Raw genomic sequence first — 20,000 nt, forward strand, 5'->3', positions numbered from 1 at the left:
AAGTGTGGTCTGCCACAAGCGGGCGGCAGGAGCGGGGCTGTCAGCATCAGCTTGTAGATGGTATTTTAAACTCGATGCGCTCTGAAACTACGGGGCGGCCGAGGAAAAAAAATAAACATGCGTTAATCGCGTTAAAATAATTAGTGGCGTTAATTTTTTTTTGCGTTAACGCGTTATTAGCGCGTTTACTTGACAGCCCTAATATATATATATATATAATACATACGTGTACACTGAAAACACTGAAAAATGGACTTTAATTAAATGTATTATCTCCACAGATTTCACATAACTGTATTAGGTTAGTTGAGAGCAATAATATTAAGTTGAACTGTATATGTTTTATTAAACTTAATATTATTGCTTTCAACTAACCCAATACAACTATGTGAAATCTGTTGACATAATACATTTCATTCAGACAACTCACGTGTTTCTTAATACGTTTATTAGAAGCAGCATATAGTTTGAGTTTGGCGTCTAGGCTCGGGCCTCATCACTCAACAGATTTACAAAGAACATTGAGTGATGATTAGATAACTATCCCCCAACACCGTGTGGAGATTAGATAACTCTCCCCCAACACGGCATGGAGGTTACATACCTATCCCCCAAAACTGCGAGGACTGAGAGCCTGACGCTGGTGATATTAGTCTGATAAGTAGAGGACCTGGAGAAACTGCCTCGTGGCCATTCCCCCTAAGCACCATGGCTTTGAGGGGAAAAAGCCATCCCCCTTAAGCACTGTGGCTTTGAGGGGAAAAAGCCATTCCCCCTAAGCACCGTGGCTTTGAGGGAAAAAAGCCATCCCCCTTAAGCATTGTGGCTTTGAGGGGAAAAAGCCATCCCCCTTAAGCACTGTGGCTTTGAGGGGAAAAAGCCATCCCCCTTAATCACCGTGGCTTTGAGGGGAAAAAGCCATCCCCCTTAAGCACTAGCTTTGAGGGGAATATACTACCTAGTGATTGCTATGTGAAGGCCCGGGAACAGCCCAAAAAGCCATCCCCCTTAACCTGTTAAGCCCGAGAGGACCCTAATCCGGGTCTGGCGGGTAGTTTTTTCACGAAACTGTGTCTCAGGGCTTCTTAACCTGTTAAGCCCTGAGCCTGTTTTTCAGGTCTCAGGCTCAAAAATGACATTCCCAGAACAAATGACCATATCTTCCTTTCTAAAAGGGTTACATTAATAATCTTTTTTCTCAAAGTAATGATAAACCTGTGAGTTGGATGTAGAAAAGTCAGAATCAATATAGATGTTTTTTATTTGAAAGAAAATTCAGATTGAACACTGGAAATTAACACTGTAAATTATAGTGTCCGTCCAAACATTTTTTTTTACTTATAGCAAAAACTACCCTTGGAAGACGGAAAGGTAGACTAAAAGCTTTAGGAATCCAAAGTACAACATATAAGTACCCTGTATCAAGATTGATGCAAAACAAGTGACATTTGACCTTTTTAGAGAGTTTTAGCCAAAAAACTCCACCTCTGAGGTGATTTGGGTGGAAATTGGCGTTTTTACCGTTTCGCTGGAACCCATTGGTCGATTTTGGTGATTGACATCTCTTTCCGACCGTTAGAGCCAATAGAATCGAAGGGGAGTTTTCACATAGACACCAACGTTAACACAAAAAGGTGGGGGCTTTGCGCATGTAGTTTTGCATAAGAGTCAAGCTATCTCTCGCTCTGACATCTGGAAACGGAAAAGCAGGTTTATTGCTTATGGATTATCACATATAATTTCAAAGGGACACAGACACATTGGATTAACCTAGGGATTAACTTCAGCAGCGTTTTTATTGTTTTAATGCCATTGAAGACCATTTTTGACCAGACAACGACCAAGGTAGGCCATGTTGCCGGTTTTAGCTACCTGCGCCACATGTTTTGATGTCTGTTCTTGTTATTACCTCCGCGAGTTCTTATCATAGAGTGATAATGTATGTACCAAACGATTCTGTGTCATCTCATGATAAGAATCGATGGGTTAGATGTGCAGAAAAGATAAATAATAAGGGTTTTATGAGTGAGTTTCTGTGCAGTAATCTGTTAGTATTTTCCGCTCGTTGCTAATTCAGAGGCTCAGCGTTAGCATTGTGGTTTTCAAAAAAAAAAAAAAAATCAGTTAGATGAGTTTCTTCCCGTTACATGGATATAAAACATTCATAGTTTATTAAATATTAAGATGCCCTCAGACACTGTTTCCTCAGATGACGCGTTTCCCCCCCCCCGGTATCGGGGGGAAGGTGCTTAACAGTTTAATATTTAAAAACCTATTAATGTGTCATACTGTTAGAAATTAAAATCAATGTTGTTATGGCGTAATTTGAATTAAATACACTGTATTTAATTTAAATCTGTTTTATTCAAAAAACCGAAGATTCACACATGACTTCCGGTTTTCCGCTAGTGAATTTCGTCATTTCTGGTTAGCATTAGCATGTGGCGAAATGCTACGTTTTCAAAACCGTGAATTGAGGGTGAAATGACATGTGATGTTGTACCCTAAACACACTGGGATCAACACTCATTTTCCTGACGCTGGAATAACGTTTATTAGGGAATGTTTAACCAGTTTAGCCCTGAGCCTGTTGTTCAGGTCTCAGGCTCGAAAATGACATTCCCAGAACAAATGACCATATCTTCCCTTCTAAAAGGGTTAAATTAATAATGTTTTTCCTCAAAGTAATGATAAACCTGTGAGTTGGATGTAGAAGAGTCAGAATCAAAATAGATGTTTTTTATTTTAAAGAAAATTCAGATTGAACCTAGTAAAAAACTGTAAATTATAGTGTCCGTCCAAAAATTCTATTTTACTTATAGTGAAAACTACCCTTGGATGATGGTAAGATAATAAAGTACAACATATAATAAGCACCCTGTATCAAGATTGATGCAAAACAAGTGACATTTGACATTTTTAGAGAGGTTTAGCCAAAAAAACTCCATCTCTGATGTGATTTGTGTGGAAATGGGGGTTTTACCGTTTCTCTGGAATCCATTGGTCGATTTTGGTGATTGACATCTCTTTCTGACCGTTAGAGCCAATAGAATCAAAGAGGAATCTCCCCACTCACACACATGGTAAAACAAAAATGTATGGGCTTTGCGTACAGTTTTGCATGAGAGTGAAGCTGTCTCTAGCTCTGACATCTGGAAACCGAAAAGCAGGTGTATTGCTCATGGATTATCAGAAATAATTTCAAAGGGACAGACACATTGGATTAACCTATGGATTAACTTCAGCAGCGTTTTTATCGTTTTTGAAGACCACTTTTGACCAGACTACGACACAGGTGAGCCATGTTAGCATTTTTAGCTACCTAGGGCCACATGTTTTGATGTCTGTTTTTGTTTATAAAGTCGCAATTTCGTATAATTGAGAGATAATGAGGGTACCCTTCGATTCTGTGTCACCTCATGATGTGAAACGATGTGTTGTTGGATGTGCAAAGATAAATAATAAGGTTTTGTGAGTGAATTTCGGTGCAGTTGTTGGAGAAATACTGTTTTTCTCCACTCTTTGGTTTGTTTTAATGCACTGATACTGTGGGTGACTCTGAACTGTGTATGACCTTGCAGCTGCCTCTTCTTGTGATAGGAGGAGGCAAGGCATTTCAGGTTGTTGATATTTATGAGAAGACAGACTTGCTGTCTCCTAAATATCTCATTTCTATGAAGGAAGTACGTGACTCTTTCCAGAAGACGTCGCAGATGATCCTGACACCTTTCCGACACCCGCGGATTATATTAGCGCCACCTCGATTTACGACTTTGTTGTTATCTCTGTGTTTTGGACTATATAAGCCTGATGTTTTTTGCTGCTCCGTTGAGCAACATACCTCATGTGTGTGAGTTAACCCATATCCTTTGTATGTGATTTAACTCTGCTCCTTCTTGCAAGAATAAATTAGAACCTGAACTAAACTTATCTAAAGTACTTTTAAATGGTTTGTGGTTCAAACTAGAGGTCTTGGGAAAAAGTAGTTTGTGAGTCAAACTATAAGGCCAGTTTTTTTAGTTTCTTAAAAAACTAAAGGATCTTATAGTTCGTGGGCGGACTATAGGGTACATTTTCTTAGTTTTACTAAAACTACATTTTATAGTGGGTTACTAGGTACGGCTATGGGTATTTTCTTAGTTTTGGGGAAAACTAACAGTTTAGTTTTCTTAGTTTTGCTAAAACTATTGTGAGTGTATAGTACGAGGTACGGCGCAATGGGCATTTTCTTAGTTTTGGGGAAAACTTCAACAGTTTAGTTTTCTTAGTTTTGCTAACAACTATTGTGAGCTTATAGTATGAGGTACGGCTATGAGTATTTTACCTAGTTTTGGGGAAAACTAGGACAGTTTTGTTTTCTGGGTTTTGCTAAAAACCGTTGTGAGTTTTATAGTTTATGCGTAAGCTATTGGGCATTTTTACTTAGTTTTGGAGAAAACTATAGAAATCTAATCATGGGTTCATGCTGCAGCAAGACCCGTGGGAAGAAGATAGAAACAGAAATAGTCGTCTTATCAGGAGATGCTAAATGGATGCAGGTGAAGCATAGAACAAGTGTGAAGAGATTAAAAAAGTGGCAAAAATAAATATGACTTCCAAGGGAGGCTAATGGTAGAGGAATGCCAAAAACTGATTGATTGCATCGAGAACAAATGTAACGGGAATTTAAAAAGGGAGGAAGAAGAGGATTTATTAGGGGCTATGATGTGGTTAGCCGAAGCAAGGAATAGAAGGGAAGGTGTCACGATCTGTCTGTGTTGTGTTTTGTCTTGTCTTTTTCTGTCTTTGATTTCCTGTTTTATTTTTGAAAAGTGTTCACCTCCTGTCTTGCCTGTTGCTTTCTGTCTGTTTTCCCTCCCTGATTACCCGATTGTGTTCACCTGGTGCCCCTGTGTTTTCTCCTCCCTCCTCACCTGTCTCTTGTTTGTTTGATTAGTCCTGTGTGCATTTAGGTTCTGTGTTTTCTGTTAGTCTTTGTGAGTTCCTTGTTGTAGTTTGACGTTGTTCACAGGGAAGAGTTCTGTTTTGTTTCATTTTGCCTTGGAATAAAGGTGTTTTTTCTGAGAAATCTGCGTTTGGGTCCTGCCTGCTTCGCTCATCCCTGACAGAAGGAACTCACCAAGGATGGGCCCAGCAGATCTTTTTGAGTTGGAATTACTCAGTTTTTCTTTTTCTTTGGCTGGCTCCTCTGATAAGTGGAGGGGAGCGTCTGGAGTTCAGCAGCGAGAGGCTGCTCTGGCTGAGGCACACCAATTGGCTATGGAGAAGCCAGGTTTAGTGAAATTCTTACCTGGCTGGATTTTGGACTTCCTCTCGGTGTGTGATTCCCGGCCTGCTAGCCCCAGGCATGCTAGCTCCCTGCCTCCCAACTCCCAACCTGGCGCCGTACGCCTCGGTGTGTTCTGTCTGGAGTCGGCCTCTGCTTCTTCCCCAGTTCCTGCTCCTGTCCAGGAGCCATTCTCTGGAACTCGTCTGGCTTTTGGAGGTCCACGGAGCCTCCAAAAGGCTCCTAAGAGAAGGAGTCGCAGGTCCAAGCTAGCAGCCCTAGCCCCAGATGCCATGCTTTGGGCTCCAGTACAGGCCCCAGCAGCCATGGTTCCAGCCCCAGTTCTGGCCCCAGCAGCCATGGTTCCGGCCCCAGTTCTGGCCCCAGCAGCCATGGTTTCAGCCCCAGTTCTGGCCCCAGCAACCATGGTTCCGGCTCCAGTACAGGCCCCAGCAGCCATGGTTCCAGCCCCAGTTCTGGCCCCAGCAGCCATGGTTCCGGCCCAAGTTCTGGCCCCAGCAGCCATGGTTCCGGCCCCAGTTCTGGCCCCAGCAGCCACGGTTCCGGCCCCAGTTCTGGCCCCAGCAGCCATGGTTCCGGCCCCAGCAGCCATGGTTCCGCACATTCGTGAATTGTTAGCGCCGGTGTTTTTGGCGGGCATGCATAACACCGGAGTCTCGCTGCGGGGAAGCTTTGGCGCTGTTCTGAGTTTGTTCTAATCCGTCAAAATGACGGACTGCTTTCAGATTTGTCCGTCATTTCTCTGTCATTGTTAAAAAAGACGGAAAATATTCGGTTAACGCAACCTCTGCTCTCAAGTCACCTCTCGAGTCTCCTCTCGAGTTCTCTCTCGAGGCTCCTCTCGAGTTCCCTCTCGAGTTCCCTCTCGAGCCTCCTCTCGAGTTCCCTCTCGAGCCTCCTCTCAAATCCCTACCCAATGTCCTGGTCCATTGGAGGTTCTGTTGGGGGTCCTGCCAACCCTATGTCCTGTCCCGTTGTGGGTCCCGCCGATTACTCTTCTGCCGGGGGTCCTGCCAACCCTATGTCCTGTGCCGTTGGAGGTTCCGCTGGGAGTCCTGCCGGCTCCATGTCCAGTCCCGTTGGAGGTCCCGCCGACTACTCTCCTGCCGGGGTCCTGCCAACCCTATGTCCTGTCCCGTTGGCAGTCCCGCCGACTGCTCTTCTGCCGGGGGTCCTGCCAACCCTGCGTCCTGTCCCGTTGGGGATCCGACTACTCTTCTGCCGGTGGTCCTGCCAACCCTATGTCCTGTGCCGATGGAGGTTCCGCTGGGGGTCCTGCCGGCTCCATGTCCAGTCCCGTTGGAGGTCCCGCTGACTACTCTCCTGCCGGAGGTCCTGCCAACCCTATGTCCTGTCCCGCCAACTGCTCTTCTGTCGGGGGTCCTGCCGACCCTGTGTCCTGTCCCGTTGGAGGTCCCGCCGACTGCTCTCCTGCCGGGGGTCCTGCCAATCCCGTGTCCTGTCCCGTTGGGGTTCCCGCCGACTGCTCTCCTGCCAGGGGTCCTGCCCGCCCTGTGTCCTGTTCCGTTGGAGGCCCTGCCATCACCTGTCTCGCCGGGGGTCCTGCCAACTCCTGGTCCTCTTCCGTGGGGGATCCTGCTGAAGCCTGTCCCACCGGCTCCAGTTCCTGTTCGGCCGACACCGGGTCCTGCCCGGCCTCCGGAGCTGTTTGGCCTTCGCCCCACCTTGGACTCTGCCTTGCCCCCGGGCCGTCCGCCCGAGTCCCCCTTTTTGAACTCTATCTTGCCCCGGGGCCGTCCGCCCGAGACCCCATCCTTGAACTCTGCCTTGCCCACGGGCCGTCCGCCCGAGTCCCCCTTTTTGAACTCTGCCTTGCCCCCGGGCCGTCCGCCCGAGACCCCATCCTTGATCTCTGCCTTGCTCCCGGGCCGTCCGCCCGAGACCCCTTCCGGGTCCTCCGCTGTGCCCCTGGGCTGTCAGCCCAAGCCCGTCCTCCAGACCCCCTCCACCCACCCTGTTGGCCCTAGTTTTTTGAACATATCAGGAAATGCGGCTGATGTGATGCCAATGATAGAAATGCCAAATCCTAGAGCAAGAGAAGTAATTGACAATATAGTACAACCAAATGTGGTTCAAGTATACAGGGGATGGACACAAGCAGATGTTAGAAATTGAGTTCAATATATCCCACACCCGAAACAAAATGCCGCAGAAACAGTAAAGGACATACGGAATTTAAGGGCAGCATTTAAACTAAATGGGGTGGAACTGGAACAATGTCTCCGAATAGTATTGGGAGTAGATTTCTGTCGGTTTCAAGAGAATTGGGATCCATTTGACGCAGCACTTAACCCGCTCGCGTACAACAGCGCAGATTTAAACACACGTATGGATCTGCTTTTGACAAAAATCACAGAGGCATACAAGCCTTTTGCTGATTGGAATAAAATACAAACTACCTCACAACAAATAAATGCGACTCTGCTGCAATTCTACACACGTATGAAAATAGTTTTTGACCAAAACAGTGGGGTTCCCTATGACGCTGGTGATAAATCACCATATTCACACCAGCTGAAAAATGCTTTTCTAGCAGGCCTAGACCCAGAGATAAGACAGTTTGTACAGAAACATATGTTGGGGTGCAATAGAGGCATTGGATAAGGTACGATTTTATGCGGAACATGTGGAAAAAGTAAGCAAACAAAAGACAAATAAGAAAACAAAGCAGACTGTCGCTGCCACATTTGTAACACATACGGAGGGTGACAATGACACTTCTGACGGATTTTCTGTTGAACTGCTTTTCCGAGGTGATCAAGGAGGACGTGGCCGTGGCAAAGGTGATGGACGAAGGGCATGAGGTGGTGCGCGAGGAGGAGGAAAGGGAGAAGGAAACAAATTCCCGGAGGGAAGTTGCTACATATACAGTGGGGCAAAAAAGTATTTGGTCAGCCACCAATTGTGCAAGTTCTCCCACTTAAAAAGATGAGAGAGGCCTGTAATTGTCATCCTAGGTACACTTAAACTATGAGAGACAGAATGGGGGGAAAGAATCCAGGAAATCACATTGTAGGATTTTTAATGAATTAATTGGTAAGTTCCTCGGTAAAATAAGTATTTGGTCACCTACAAACAAACAAGATTTCTGGCTCTCACAGACCTGTAACTTCTTCTTTAAGAGCCTCCTCTGTCCTCCACTTGTTAACTGTATTAATGGCACCTGTTTGAACTCGTTATCAGTATAAAAGACACCTGTCCAAAACCTCAAACAGTCACACTCCAAACTCCACTATGGCCAAGAGCAAAGAGCTGTCAATAGACAGCAGAAACAAAATTGTAGACCTGCACCAGGCTGGGAAGACTGAATCTGCAATAGGTAAGCAGCTTGGTGTGAAGAAATCAACTGTGGGAGCAATTATTAGAAAATGGAAGACATACAAGACCACTGATAATCTCCCTTGATCTGGGGCTCCACGCAAGATCTCACCCCGTGGGGTCAAAATGGTCCCAAGAACGGTGAGCAAAAATCCCAGAACCACACAGGGGGACCTAGTCAATGACCTGCAGAGAGCTGGGACCAAAGTAACAAAGGCTACCATCAGTAACACACTACGCCGCCAGGGACTCAAATTCTGCAGTGCCAGACGTGTCCCCCTGCTTAAGCCAGTACATGTCCAGGCCCGTCTGAAGTTTGCTAGAGAGCATTTAGATGATCCAGAAAAGGATTGAGAGAATGTCATATGGTCAGATGAAACCAAAATAGAACTTTTTGGTAAAAACTCAACTAGACGTGTTTGGAGGAGAAAGAATGCTGAGTTGCATCCAAAGAACACCATACCTACTGTGAAACATGGGGGTGGAAACATCATGCTTTGGGGCTGTTTCTCTGCAAAGGGACCAGGACGACTGATCCGTGTAAAGGAAAGAATGAATGGGGCCATGTATTGTGAGATTTTGAGTGACAACCTCCTTTCATCAGCAAGGGCATTGAAGATGAAACGTGGCTGGGTCATTCAGCATGACAATGATCCCAAACACACCGCCTGGGCAACGGAGGAGTGGCTTCGTAAGAAGCATTTCAAGGTCCTGGAGTGGCCTAGCCAGTCTCCAGATCTCAACCCCATAGAAAATCTTTGGAGGGAGTTGAAAGTCTGTGTTGCCCAGCGACAGCCCCAAAACATCACTGCTCTAGAGGAGATCTGCATGGAGGAATGGGCCAAAATACCAGCAACAGTGTGTGAAAACCTTGTGAAGGCTTACAGAAAACCTTTGACCTCTGTCGTTGCCAACAAAGGGTATATAACAAAGTATTGAGATTAACTTTTGTTATTGACCAAATACTTATTTTCCACCATAATTTGCAAATAAATTCTTTAAAAATCAGAAAATGTGATTGTCTGGATTTTTTTCTTCTCATTTTGTCTCTCATAGTTGAGGTATACCTAGGATGAAAATTACAGGCCTCTCATCTTTTTAAGTGGGAGAACTTGCACAATTGGTGGCTGACTAAATACTTTTTTGCACCACTGTATGGCAAATTTGGCCATTGGAGAGAGCACTGCCCATCACGGGCGGCACAGGAGGGAACGGAGGACTGGGTGGAGAAGGCATGACTAGAGCCAAGTGCATTTGCAACATCAGTTCATGTATTATCACACACAAGCATAGACTCTGAACAGATGAAGAAGGTTAACGTAGAAAGTCAAACAGAAACAACTACAGAACAGACTAACCCAAATCAGAATGACCTAAGACAAAATGACTCAGACCTTGACAGTGATACAGAAGCAGGGTCAGATAACATGTCTAGCAGCTCATCCGATGAGGAAGTGGAGATATTATAATTAGGTACTGTAGAGCTGTTGCTGGCATATGAAGAAAAAATATTTGTTACTTTAAAAGTAATGGGAATAGATGTAACCTTCCTATGTGACTCAGGCGCATGCAGAACTGTAATTCTACCACACCTAGCGGAGGGGCTGAGGGATTTAAAGAAATCAAAAGAGACGATCTTAGTAAGATCTGCAAACGGGGCAGTAACCTTAGAAAACTTGACTGTGCCACTTGCGATAAAGGATCCAGTAACTGGTCTCACAGCCCATAAATCCGTTGTCATATCAAATACATGTCCCACTGCTCTCCTTGGTAGGGATGTAATGTCAGTTTTGGGAATAGCAGTAGTTCTAACTCGAAATGGGATGAAGGCAATAAGAATCTTTGAGAAACTTAACAAACCTGAGCCTGACCTGTATGTAGTGGACGGAGTGGGTCCTCCGACCTATTTTTACAGTTTTGACCTCATAACCCAGGGGCCAAGGGATGTCACTAAAGCACTTTGGGAAAATACCCTACAGGTTTCCAAAGAGCTCTCAAACCCCCTACTTGACCTCAACAAACGGGAGAACATGACAATCATAAACTTAGTGTCAGACCCGGGGCTGGGAGTCCCTGATTTACACTATGAAAATACGTTTTTCAAGGAGCCACATGTCCAGTTAGCAAATAAAAACTTCTACTGGAGCGATGTTGGCTTCTGTGGGTTATCAGTTGGCCTCCCCCAAAAAGACAGAGCAGGGTTCAGAAGCTGGAGCATTGCCCACGTCGCACTGAGTAAGCCAAAAGGCAAACAGTGGCGAGAGGTGGGAGGATTTGTCTCCACATGTGCAAAGAATCATCTAATTTGGGATTAGGTAACAGGGAGACCTGGAGTTTTCCATTCCACGGATTTGAATGCCTATAAGATGAAGCTTAACTGGCATACAATAGGGAAAAAAGCAGTGCATTTGTCCTCGCATGACAGACAATGATGAATGCTTGATTTCCACACACTCTCCTCATTAGAAGAGGAGCTGTTAGAACAGCTGCCTCAGGAGCTGTGGTCTCAAGGTCCCGCGGATGTAGGCAAGATCAAAGGCGTAGAACCGGTAAAGATAACACCAAAAGGAAGTTTCAGGCCTTATCAAAGACAGTATCCCATTAAACATGAAGCTGTAAGCGGAATAGAACCCGTAGTTGAGGCATTGATAAAATCAGGCATAATAAGAGAATGTCCTGATTCCCCGTGTAACACTCCTTTATTTCCTGTCAGAAAAGCACTCCCATCCACTGGCTGGAGGATGGTGCAGGACTTACAGGCAGTAAATAAGGCTGTGATTCCAAGGGCACCGTTAGTGCCCGACCCACATACATTGTTATGTGAGGTAAAGCCACAGAGCAAATACTTTTCAGTAATTGACTTAGCAAATGCGTTCTTTTCAGTTCCCGTACATAGAGACTCTCAATTTTGGTTTGCTTTCCAATTTAAGGGTAAAAAATATACTTACACAGGTATACCACAGGGTTACTGTGAAAGTCCAACTGTATTTTCTCAAGCTATGTCTGTAAACCTAGCAAAATTTGATCCACCTGAGGGCAGCCAATTATTACTCTATGTAAACGACATTCTGATATGCTATAAATAAAACACAGGAACAATGTCAAAAAGATACACTGGCGTTGTTAGAATACCTATCAGAGCAGGGGCACAAAGTAAGTAAGAGCAAGCGACAACTATGGAAGTTGAAAGTGAAATATTTGGGATATGATCTGTCAAAAGAAGGTAGATCCCTTGATGATGCACGGAAAACAGCTGTCTTACATGTTTCCGAAACCACTGACAAAGAGACAGATGATGTCATTTTTGGGCATGACTAACTTCTGTTGCAGTTGGATTCCTAATTACGCAGAATTTGTCATGTCTAGGAAACTAATAGTGAAAGTGTATTCTTTATGTTAGTTTTGTCATGTCCCTTTGCCCTGTGCTTTATGTTTATTCCCTTAATTAATCATCCCTCTCATTTCAGGCCTCCACGCTCCCCGCCCCCTTCTGTCTCCTGCGTCCTTGATTGTTTTCCCCGCCCTGATTGTTTCCACCTGTGTCCCCTTTACCTGTGTATATATTGTGGTAGCTTCCTCCTGTTCATTGTCAGTTCGTTGTCTTACTATGACCCACGTTCCTGATTACCTCACGGACTTCCCACGGATCTACCTCATTGATCACTTGCTAGTTTTCCTCGAAAGAGTATATTTGTTTTCCTTGTTTTGATTACTGTGCAAAATTCCAGTAAAGTCTTTATTTGTTGAGAACACTATCTGTGTCGTGCAATTGAGTTCATGCCTCAGAGTCTCTCCTTGACAGTACGAACTGACCCTTAAAATGAACTCAGCCGACTCAGACCAGCTAAAGAACGCCATCCGCTCTCAGGGCCAACGTCTTGGGCAACAAGAAGAGCAGATGGCCGCCATACAGCACGGAGTGCAGCACCTATCCAACAGCCACGGGGAACTACAATCATCGGTGACAACCCAGGTGAATCTGCTGGCAGCTGAGGTCCAGCGTGTGCTCACTCACCTGAAGGCTGCTTCTCCTCCCACGACTCCCCCAGTTCCGGCGGCGACCGGTTCTGATCCCAACCGGTCTACTGAGCCGCACAGTACTTCCATGCGTCTGGCTCCACCCGAAAAATACTCCGGAGACTCGGAGGGCTGCCGGACGTTCATTGTGCAGTGTGAGTTACACTATCACCACCAACCGGCTGCTTTTCCCACGGACAATTCCAAAGTGGCTTTCATGATCTCCCATCTCTCCGGCCGAGCAGCAGCGTGGGCTACGGCAGAGTGGTCCCGAGGCTCCCCCATCTGCGGGTCTCTGGAAAACTTCATAGACACTATGAGAAAGATCTTCAATCAAACCACGCCGGGCAGGGAAGCAGCTCTGATTAAGCTGAAACAACATCAGCGGAGTGTGGCTGACTACGCCATCGAGTTCCGGACTATGGCAGCCGATAGCGGCTGGAACTCCGCTGCATTGTTTGACGCTTTCGTCAGCGGTCTCTCGGATTCCCTACAAGACCATCTGGCGCCTCTCGATCTGCCCGCTGACTTGGACTCTGTCATATCCATGGCAATACGGATAGACAATCGTTTGACGGAGAGGAGAAGGAATAAATCCAAGGATGCGGTTGATCCGCCTCCCCAGAGGAGACGCTCGCCGCTGGATACTACTTCTTCTTGGAGGCCCCGTTACCCCTCACCGGCGTTCCGGACAACAGCGCCCCCTGGCTCCGTGGAGGAGCCAATGCAGTTGGGCCGCGCCAAGCTTTCGATGGCAGAACGTCAGCGTCGATTAAAGGAGGGTCTGTGCTTCTACTGCGGGCAGCGCGGACATTCACAAGCGGCTTGTCCGGTAAAAGAGGAGGCTCACCAATAAAGAGGAGTACGTTGGTGAGCCGGATCTCTTCCTCTGACTTTCCTCCTCGCACCCTGACCCGCATCCAGGTAAACATCAGAGACAATGTGGTTACTCATGGTGCACTCATTGACTCAGGGGCAGACGAAAGTCTGATGGATTGGGGTTTAGTTAAAAAATTGGACATAACAACTAAACCTCTACCCCAGCCTCTTGAAGCGAGTGCTCTCGATGGGCGGCTGTTGTTTAAAGTGACTCACCAAACAGAGCCTTTAGAAATAAGATGTGATGATAACCATCACGAGACAATGTCATTTCACTTGTTTAATTCAGCCCAACATCCACTCATTTTGGGGTTTCCCTGGTTGAAACTTCATAACCCTCACATTGATTGGCAATCTGGGAGGGTGGAGGGGTGGGGAAAGAATTGCAGAGATCACTGTGTTAAGCAGGTAGCGGAGATTGACAGAAGAGGTAACACTGGGAGGGTTAGGCAGGGAACTATCCCAGAAATATATTTTCCGCTCTTTCAGTCCCTTCCTGCTACCACGATTTAAGTGAAGTATTCAGTAAATCCAAGGCTCTGACTCTTCCGCCTCACCGCCCCTATGACTGTGCTATCGACCTGATTGCTGGGTCTACAATTCCTAAGGGTCGACTATATGCTATTTCAGGACCTGAGAAAGAGGCCATGAAGGACTATATTGATGCCTCCCTCAAAACAGGCCTTATTCGCCCTTCCTCATCACCAGCAGGAGCGGGGTTTTTTTTTTGTTGGGAAAAAGGATGGGTCTCTTAGGCCCTGTATTGACTACTCGCATCTCAATGACATTACGGTTAAAAACCGGTACCCCCTTCCTCTCATCTCGTCAGCCTTCGAGCAGCTTCAGGGAGCCACGGTTTTCACCAAGTTAGACCTGCGTAATGCTTATCATTTAGTCAGGATCAGGGAGGGTGATGAATGGAAGACGGGTTTCAACACCCCTTCAGGCCACTATGAATACCGTGTAATGCCATTTGGATTATCAAACGCTCCTGCTGTGTTCCAGGCTATGATCAACGACGTGTTGAGGGAGTTTCTGAACCGTTTCGTTTTTGTATATCTGGACGACATTCTGATCTACTCCCCTGACCTTGACACCCATAAACAACATGTCCGCCAGGTTCTACAAGAGCTGCTCAAGAATAGGTTGTTTGTCAAAGCAGAAAAATGCGAATTCCATGTAGAGACAGTCACTTTCTTGGGCTTCATAATTTCGCCAGGTCAGGTTAGGATGGACCCAGAGAAGGTTAGCGCAGTAGCTTGTTGGCCTACCCCTGACTCTCGTAAGAAAGTGCAGCAGTTTTTAGGCTTTGCAAATTTTTACAGACGTTTTGTGCGGAGGTTCAGTGCTATTGCAGCCCCTCTTCATGTCCTCACGTCCCCTCAAGTGCCTTTTTTGTGGTCTCCTCAGGCTGAGGAGGCTTTTTCTCGGCTTAAAGGAATGTTCACCTCTGCTCCCATACTCACCTTGCCGGACACCACTCGTCAGTTTGTGGTAGAAGTGGATGCCTCCAACGAAGGGGTGGGAGCGGTCCTCTCCCAGCGACTACAGAAGGACAACAAACTTCACCCCTGCGCTTTCCTGTCCAGGAAGCTCTCCCCAGCAGAGAGAAATTACGACGTGGGAAACCGTGAGTTGCTGGCCGTGAAGCTGGCACTGGAAGAGTGGAGGCATTGGTTGGAGGGAGCCGAGCATCCTTTCGTGGTTTGGACCGATCACAAAAACTTGGAATATATAAGAAAGGCCAAAAGACTGAACTCCCGCCAGGCTAGGTGGACCTTGTTTTTCAACCGTTTTGACTTTGTTCTTTCCTTCAGGCCGGGGTCTCAGAATGTCAAGCCTGACGCTCTGTCCCGTCTGTTTGACCCTGTGCCTGCAGTCAAGGAGCCGGAACCCATCATCCCATTAAACCGGGTGGTAGGAGCGCTGACTTGGTCAGTAGAGAAGGAGGTAATACGAGCCAATGCTGGAGCTCCTGCACCAAGGGGTTGCCCGCCTAACCGGCTTTTCGTACAGGAGGCCGAGCGACCACAGGTGATCCACTGGGCTCACACTTCGCTGCTCACCTGTCACCCTGGAGTCAAGAGAACTATGTTCATCATAAAACAACGTTTCTGGTGGACATCCATGGAGAAGGAGGTGAAGGAGTATGTGGAGGCGTGCCCTGTCTGCGCTCGAAACAAGACCTCTTCCAGGGCGCGAATAGGACTATTACAACCACTCCCTATTCCCAACAGACCCTGGTCAGAGATCTCCATGGACTTCGTCACTGGCCTGCCCCTCTCTAGAGGTAAAACCACAGTTCTTACGGTAGTGGACCGTTTTTCTAAAATGACCCATTTCATTGCTTTGCCCAAGATGCCCTCAGCGAAGGAAACGGCTGAGGTCATGATGCATAATGTGTTTCGGCTTCATGGTTTCCCAAAGGATATTGTCTCCGACTGGGGCCCCCAGTTTGTGTCACGCTTCTGGAAGGAGTTCTGCCGCCTCATCGGTGCCACGGTCAGTCTCTCGTCAGGATACCATCCGGAGTCTAACGGCCAGACAGAGCGCCTAAATCAAGAACTGGAGACCTGTTTGCGCTGCTTGGTGTCCCAGAATCCATCCTCCTGGAACGAGCACCTCACCTGGGTTGAGTATGCGCACAACATCCTCCCTACTTCTGCCACGGGCCTGTCCCCATTTCACTGTGTTTATGGCTACCAGCCGCCACTGTTCCCAGCCACGGAGAGGGAGGTCACGGTCCCGTCTGCCCACGCGCTGGTCAGGCGTTGTCGGCGCGTGTGGGCTGCGGCTAGGAAGATCCTCTGCAGGAATTCACAACTGGTGAAAAGAGCAGCAGACCGAAAACGCCGACCAGCTCCTGTATACCAGCCAGGCCAAAAAGTCTGGCTTTCTACACGAGACCTTCCCCTCCACGTACTCTCCCGTAAATTGGCTCCCCGGTTTGTGGGTCCTTTTCCCGTCACCAAGGTCATCAACCCGGTTTCAGTGAGACTACGGCTTCCCAGGTCCATGAAGGTACATCCCACCTTCCATGTAGGGAAACTAAAACCCTTGAAGGAGAGCGCTATGGTTCCCACCGCCAAACCCCCCCCGCCCCCCCGGATGATTGATGGAGGTCCGGTTTACACCGTCAAGAAGATATTGGCTAGTCGGAAAAGGGGTAGAGGGCGACAGCTACTGGTTGACTGGAAGGGTTATGGTCCTGAGGAGCGGATATGGATTCCTTCCCGCTTCGTCATAGATAAAAGCCTCATTGAGGATTTTGACCGCCTCAACTCAGAGGAGCCTGGGCCGTCAGGAGCCGTCCCTAGAAGGGGGGGTACTGTCATGTCTAGGAAACTAATAGTGAAAGTGTATTCTTTATGTTACATTTGGCATGTCCCTTTGCCCTGTGCTTTATGTTTATTCCCTTAATTAATCATCCCTCTCATTTCAGTCCTCCACGCTCCCCGCCCCCTTCTGTCTCCTGCGTCCTTGATTGTTTTCCCCGCCCTGATTGTTTCCACCTGTGTCCCCTTTACCTGTGTATATATTGTGGTAGCTTCCTCCTGTTCATTGTCAGTTCGTTGTCTTACTATGACCCACGTTCCTGATTACCTCACGGACTTCCCACGGATCTACCTCATTGATCACTTGCTAGTTTTCCTCGAAAGAGTATATTTGTTTTCCTTGTTTTGATTACTGTGCAAAATTCCAGTAAAGTCTTTATTTGTTGAGAACACTATCTGTGTCGTGCAATTGAGTTCATGCCTCAGAGTCTCTCCTTGACAGAATTAGTGAACCCTCTGTCAAGACTGATTTATGACCTGCCTATGGCAGCACATGACAAGCTACACTGAACAAAAATATAAACGCAACACTGTTTTTGCTCCCATTTTTCATGAGATGAACTCAAAGATCTAAAACATTTTCTATATACACAAAATAACCTTTTCTCTCAAATATTTTTCACAAATCTGAAAAAATCTGTGATAGTGAGCACTTCTCCTTTGCCGAGATAATCCATCCCACCTCACAGGTGTGGCATATCAAGATGCTGATTAGACAGCATGATTATTGCACAGGTGTGCCTTAGGCTGGCCACATTTTAGAGTGGCCTTTTATTGTGGCCAGCATAAGGCACACCTGTGCAATAATCATGCTGTCTAATCAGCATCTTGGGTCTCAGGTATGTACTCAAAATGAATTGAAGCATTGACAGTGGCTAAAGCATTGACAAATCACATAATCCCACGTTTTGGAATTCCGGAACAGATCTATAGTGATAATGGCACACACTTTGTAAATAAAGTAATTCAGGATTTGACAGCTATATTTGGAATACAATTAAAACGACATTGTTCTTATCATCCACAATCAGCAGGGTTGATGGAAAGAAATAATGGTACAGTAAAAGCTAAACTAAAGAAGATAATGGCCGAGACAGGGAAAACATGGATGAGATGCTTAGCACCAGTGATGCTAAGCATGCACATTCTACCTAGTGCTAGAGGGCTATCACCTTTTGAAATGTTATATGGAAGACTATTATCTGCCTAAGTTAAAACCATTTGTAAGAGAGGACGAGGGTATGAGTGAAAACATGGCAACAATTTTGAGAAGAAAAGAGATCACAAATGTTATTGTCCCCTCTGCACAGGAAGTACCTGACTCCACACAGACAGTGAAACCAGGAGAGTGGGTGTTCACCAGAGCGATAAAGAGAAATACCTGGCACTCACCCAAGTGGGAGGGTCCCTACCAAGTACTCCTGTCTACACCTACTGCAGTTCGAGTGGCGGAGAGACCGTCCTGGATACACCTGACTCATTGTAAAAAGGTACATCAGTTGTCGTCACCTGACTGGGAAGCTGTCGAAACCTAAAAACAGAAGCTCGCCTCTACTGTGGTGAAGTCTGGCTACAAAGGGGGGTGATTCCAATAAGGGTGCTCGTCTCAAACCAGTGAAGAAACCAACAGAACCCAGTAGAATTTAAAGAGTGGACGTTAGCAGGGAAACAGTAACGGGTCTGAGTGATAGAAACTGACGATGTATCAAAGAGAGAGAATTAGACCCTGGCATCCATTCAGATTGCCAGGGTTGTGTGGCATGAGAGGAACTATGACCATCATGGCAATTATTTCCATCATCACGACTGCACCATTCATCTGGTGGGAAATACAGGCCAGAGAACAGGCAAAACTAGCAATGAGTAATGACATCACTAGGATTGTGGATTCCACCAGGGAAATTGAACACACTGCTGAGTCTCTAACCTCTTAAGCCCCAAGCCTGTTTTTCAGGTTTCAGGCTCGAAAATGACATGCCCAAAACAAAGGACTATAACTTAACTTCTAAAAGGGTTATATGAATAATTTCTTTTATCAAAGCAAGGTCACATCTGTGAGTTGGATGTAGAAGTGTCAGAATCAATAAATATGTTTTAGTGTCAGAGTAAATCCAGATGGAACATAATCAAAAAGTGTACATTTTTGTCTCCGCCCAAATAAAACCCATTACTTATAGTGAAAACCACCCTTGAATGATGGGTTAGTAGCCTAAAAGCTTTAGGAATACAAAGTATAACATATAATAAGTACCCTGTATCAAGATTGAGGCAAAACAAGTGAGAATTGACCTTTTTAGAGAGATTTAGCAAAAAAAAGTCCAAGCGGACTAAGCTTTGGGCACATTTGGTTCCATCAGTGCCATTTAACCTTTTTCAGGTACCAGACTGTAAAAATCATTGTACAACATTTAATTATCACTATAGGTATTCATTCCATTAAAAAAAAAAATAAAAATTGTTAAAAAAATAAATAGGTGTGTGTGTGGTGTGTGTGTGTGTGTGTGTGTGTGTGTGTGTGTGTGTGTGTGTGTGTGTGTGTGTGTGTGTGTGTGTGTGTGTGTGTGTGTGTGTGTGTGTGTGTGTGTGTGTGTGTGTGTGTGGCAGAGATGTTCACAAGTCTTTTTTTGCAAGTCCAAGTCAAGTCTCAAGTCTTTGGTCACGAGTCCAAGTAAAGTCTCAAGTCTTTGTGGGGTGAGACTTGATCAAGTCTCAAGTCTTTGGTCACGAGTCCAAGTCAAGTCTCAAGTCTCTAACAAATAAAAGTCTCATGTCTCTTCTGGTTGTAATAAGCCTTCTATTGTCTGCTGCTATCCAGTCTGTTAAGAATACTGCACAGCTATATCTAAGACATTCAAAGCATTTACTGTATTATTATCACTCCTATATCTATTCGCATACAGTATCAGTACTGATTAGTTGTTTGTTATATGATCACTTTAAACAGGCTATTGCAATGCAATATGAGGAAAAACATCACACTTTAGCTAAATGCAAACAACTTATAAGCAAAACACTTCAGAATCAGAAATCAGTATCACAAATACTTTATTAATCCCCCGCAGGGAAACTGTGTTAAAAGTACTTAAAAGTAAACATTTGTTCTGTGCCATTTGCAACTAAAAAACTATTGCTGCAATATTATC

Source organism: Gymnodraco acuticeps, unplaced genomic scaffold (assembly GCF_902827175.1).
Source record: "Gymnodraco acuticeps unplaced genomic scaffold, fGymAcu1.1, whole genome shotgun sequence".
Lineage (NCBI taxonomy): Eukaryota > Metazoa > Chordata > Actinopteri > Perciformes > Bathydraconidae > Gymnodraco > Gymnodraco acuticeps.